This window comes from Solanum lycopersicum, chromosome 1 (genome assembly GCF_036512215.1).
Source record: "Solanum lycopersicum chromosome 1, SLM_r2.1".
Classification (NCBI taxonomy): domain Eukaryota; kingdom Viridiplantae; phylum Streptophyta; class Magnoliopsida; order Solanales; family Solanaceae; genus Solanum; species Solanum lycopersicum.
This window is the reverse complement of record NC_090800.1, coordinates 70,633,804-70,639,266: the sequence shown is the minus strand read 5'-3', so window position 1 is coordinate 70,639,266 and position 5,463 is coordinate 70,633,804.

The window sequence follows — 5,463 nt, the reverse complement described above, 5'->3', positions numbered from 1 at the left end:
GGTTATTATTGTCATCTTTTACACTTAATTACATGTTAATTAGGGTAAAAGAAAGAGGGTTTGAATAAGAAAAGAATAGAAAGAACAGAGGAGAAAGAGAGAAACGATCGAGAGAGGGAGAAAACGAAGAGGATAGCCAAGATCTTGAGAAAATTGCTTGCTTGAATCACTAATCTTCGGTGGAGGTAGGTTATGGTTCCTCTTACGATATTCGTAGTAAACTCTTAATAGCGAATGATATGTATTGATAATATTGTAAACCCTGTTATGTGCTTAATTGTATGCTTGCATGAATGTAATTATATAATTGTGATTATATAAGCATGTTGAAGTTATTGAATCCCAAATCTTGCAAAATCCTAATCTCTTTGTTAATAATGAGGCCTTGGTATAAAAGAAGGCGTGATGAACTAAAATAATGGGATTGATGATGCCTTGGTAAGAAAGAAGGCTTTATGAATTGATAGAAGGAGATTAGGGGATCGGGTGTCACGAATCGACACATAGTATTAGGGGATCGGGTGTCACAAACCGACACGTAGTATTGGGGGATCGGGTGTCACGAACCGACACGTAGTATTAGGGGATCGGGTGTCACGAGCCGACACGTAGAATTAGGGGATCGGGTGTCACGAACCGACACGTAGAATTAGGGGATCAGGTGTCACGAATCGACACGTAGATTTTGGGGATCGGGTGTCACGAACCAACACGTAGATTTAGGGGATCGGAGTGTCACGTACCGACACAAGAGGATTAATGAATATGAGGGAGCGGAGTGTCACGTACCGACACAAGAGAAATAAAGATAATGAATCTTGAAAGATGTTAATATACTCAATCTACTGAACATGATTTCCAAATGAGTATGGTATTGAGGCTTGAGTCCTCATGTGTGAACTTGACGGTAATTGTTAGTGATATAGTGCTTGTTGTTGCTACATGTTGAGTATCATAGTTGATTTTATGATATTACTTGGTATATATTGATTTCTATTTTGAGTTGGCCGATGATATCTACTCAGTACCCGTGTCTTGTACTGACCCCTACTTTTATGTTTTCTTCTTTGTTATTTGTGGAGTGCAGCAAACGTGCCGTCGTCTTCAACTCAACAGTAATTCTAGCCAGTCTTCGTCACACCGGATCTTCAGGGTGAGCTAACTCTTCTAGCTTAGACTGGATCTTCTTCCTCATGTGTTGATGCCTTGAAGTTCCGGCATGGACTAGATTATTCTTGTGGTGATGACTTCCAGATTTTAGGGATAATAGTAGTTATTGATTTTGTTAATGAGTTAAGTCTTCCGCATTACTTTATGTTGATATTACATTGAAATGTTAAGGTTTAGATTGGTTGGTTCGCTCACATAGGAGGGTAAGTGTGGGTGCCAATCGCGGCCTGGATTTGGGTCGTGACACTGTCCCTATTTAATTAATAATAATAAACTAAATTAAGAACAAGAACAAACAAAGAGATAGTATAATAATGATATATGCCAAACTTTTCTATTATTACTTTACATTTGGAAATGTACTAATCTCTCTGTCCCTATTTACTTATCCATATTTTCTTTTTTAGATGTCCCTATTTACTTGTTCATTTTGACAAATCAAGAAAAGACAAAAAAATTTCCTATTATACAAACTTTTTGAAAATTTCTAAGTTTTAATTCATCGTTTTTGAAACCATATTTAATAAAGGTAATAACTTCACCATGTTAATTATTGTTATCTTAATATGTGTGTCTTTTCTAAAGTGGACAACTAAATAGAAACAGAGGGAGTACTATTTATAGTGGTAATTTGAAAAGATGTAACTTGGCTACTACTTGTCAAGTGTAATATAGTGTCCACATGGCATTCACAATTGCTTGCAACAAGACAAGTAATATGATTCATTATTTTTGGTGGGCTCCATGTGACACTGTCATTGTTTTACAACACTTTCCCTTGGATGTCTATGTAAATGAAAAGTTGAAAACAAATATACATAGACATTCACAATACGTTTTACTTCTTGCCTCGTTAAAAACCTTTCTAGGAAAACAAAATCTAGTGGGACAAAACCTAGATTAAGGAAAAAAGAGTGCAACATATATTTTACTCCCCCTGATAAAGAACACGATTAAGATGTTTAAATCTTCGCATTCCAATCTTTTGCACCATCTTCTCAAGAGTTAAGGCTGGTAAAGATTTGGTGAATAAATCTACTGGATTATCAGTTGAACGAATTTTGTTTTATATCAATATCACCATTCTTCTGGAGATCATGTGCAAAAAATAGTTTTGATGAGATATGTTTCGTTCTATCTCCTTTTATGAAGCTTCCTCTTAATTGAGCTATGCATTCAACATTGTCTTCAAAGAGCACAATGAATATCTTGACATTACATTTCAAACCACATTTTTCTTTGATAAAATGTATCACTGATCTCAACCATACATATTCTCTACTTGCTTCATGAGTGGCTATTATCTCAACATGATTTGAAGAAACGATTATGGACTGCTTCGTAGGTCTCGATGATATAGCAGTACCTCCGTATGTGAAAAAATAGCTTGTTTGACATTGAACTTTATGTGGATCAGGTAAATAACCTGCATCTGCATGACCAACAAATCTGCACTATCTTTATTAGTATAAAATAGACTCATATCACTAGTCCCTTTTAGATATATGTTTAGTTCCATTCCAATGCCTTCATGTAGGAAAAGAACTAAATCTTGCTAACAAATTAATAGAAAATGCTATGTCAGATTTCGATAATTAGCAAGATACATAAGTGCGCCAATTGTACAAAGATAAGGTACTTCAGGACCAAAGATTTCTCATTCTCTTCTTGAGGCCGGAATGAATCTTTACTCACTTCAAGTGATCGTACAATCGTTGGAGTACTTAATGGATGTGCTTTGTCCATATAAAATTGTTTCAGAATTTTCTCAGTATAGACAAATTAATGGATTAAGACCCCGTCTGATAAATGTTTAATTTGTAGACCACGACAAAGTTTTGTCTTTCCAAGGTCTTTCATCTCAAATTCTTTCTTTAGATATTCAGTTGCCTTTTGGACCTCTTCTGGAGTTCAATGAGATTGATGTCATCAACATAAACTACAAGAATAACAAACCCTGACGTTGTTTTCTTAATAAAAACGCAAGGGCAAATGACATCATTTATATAATCGTTTTTTATCAAGTACTCACTGAGGCGATCATACCACATGTGTCCTGATTGTTTTAAGCTATATAATGACTTTTGTAATCTGATTGAACAAATTTCTTGAGGTTTTGAACTATATGCTTCAGGAATTTTAAGTCCTTTTGAAATTTTCATAAAAATTTTAATATTAAGTGAGACGTAAAGATAAGCTATAACCACATCTATTAGATGTATTTCAAAATTTTCATGAACAACCAAACCGATGAGATATCGAAAAGTTATTGAATTCATAACTAGTGAATATGTTTCTTCATAGTCGACACTAGGTCGTTGAGAGAATCCTTGTGCAACAAGGCATGCCTTGTATCTTACAATTTCATTTCGCTTTCGGACAAAAACACGTTTATAGCCAACTGATTATACACCAGTTGGGGTTTGGTCTACAAGTCCAAAAACCTCACGTTTAGTAAGTGAGTCTAATTCTGATTGAATTGCCTCTTGCCATTTTGGCCAATCACATCTTCGTCAACATTCTTCGACAGATAAGAGTTTAAGATCAATCATTGTCTTGCATAGTTAAGTGCAACATTATATGCGAAAGCATTATTAACTATGATTTTCGATCGATCTAAACTTGTCTCATCACCCGTAGAACTTATTGAAAGTTCTTCATTCACTTGACTCTCGGGTTCACTGATCTCTTTAGAAATATCAAGATTAATCAGATCTTGAATCTTATCTTCATGAGATTCTTTTGTAGTGTACTTCATTTTCTAGCATTTTTATCTTTTAAATTCTACCACGCTTCAAACGTGTTTGTGATTTAGAAGCCATGACACTCGTAGATGGTCCTTTTGGAATGTCAATTCGGATAGTCACATTTAATATAGGAGTGTGTGTCTTTGTTATCCTTTTCAAATCAGTAAATGCGTTTGGCATTTGATTTGCTATGTTTTGCAAATAGATGATCTTCTGGACCTCCTGTTCACGCATAGGAGAACGTGGATCGAAATGAGATAATGATGAAACTTTTCATGCAATTTCACTTTTAAGTTCTTTTTTCTCTCCCCTAATTGCACAAAATTTGTTTCATCAAATGGATAATCTGCAAATCTTGTAGTAAATAAATCTCCCGTCATTGGCTCGAGATAGCGAATTACGGAAGGTGAATCAAACCCAACATATATGTCTCACCTCCTTTGAGGGTCCATCTTAAAGCGCTGAGGTGGTGCTACTGGCACATATACAACACATTCAAAAATTCGTAGATGAACAATATTTGGTTTATAACCAAATAATAATTGTGACGGGAAGTATTTATTATAATAAGTCAGTCTATGACGAACAAGCTATGTTGCATGTAAGATAGCATGGCCCTAAACAATAGTGGGTAAATTACTTTTCATAAGTAGAGGTCTTGCTATAAATTGTAGGCGCTTGATAAATGACTTAGCAAGGGCATTTTGAGTATGAACATGAGCTACAAAATGTTCAACTTTTATCCCTATTGATAAGCAATAATAATTAAAAGCTTGGGATGTGAATTCTCCAGCATTATCTAGGCGAATTGCTTTAATGTGATAATCTAGAAATTGCACTCTTAATCGTATTAGGACCATAAAATATCTAAACAACCCACTAGATGGGTGAATAGGTCCACATATATCCTCATGTATACATTCTAAAAATTGAGGGGATTCAATGTTTACCTTCATTGGTGATGGCCTAGTTATCAATTTGCCTTGATAACAAGCAGCGCATGAGAATTCATCACATGTAAGAATCTTCAGGTTCTTTAATGGATGTCTTTTTGAATTTTCAATAATTCGTCTCATCATCATTGATCCAGGATGATCCATTCGGTCATGCCAAAGCACAAAAGTTTTTAAGTCAGTAAACTTCTGATTTACGATTAAATGTGCTTCAACTCTACTTGTTTTTGCATAATATAAGCTAGAAGATAAAGTTGATAATTTCTCTAACACGTATTTCTGATTTGAGACAATCTTGGTAATGCCAAGGTATTCAACGTTCATTTCATTTATTGTCTCAATATATCTATTTCGACGAATATCTTTAACAAGATTTGTCCTCTTGGGCAAGAATATTCTAGCTCTTCGGAGCCTTCTATTATGTTTAAATTACCAGAAATTATAATAATATATTTTCTTTTCTTCTAAGCAAGTAAGAAAAGTATTTCTCATCTTTGAATATGGCGTCCGTTGTTCCACTATTAATTACACAAATGTCTTCATGATTGATCATTGATTTAAATGAAGTTTAGGACATATTCATATTTTCTTCA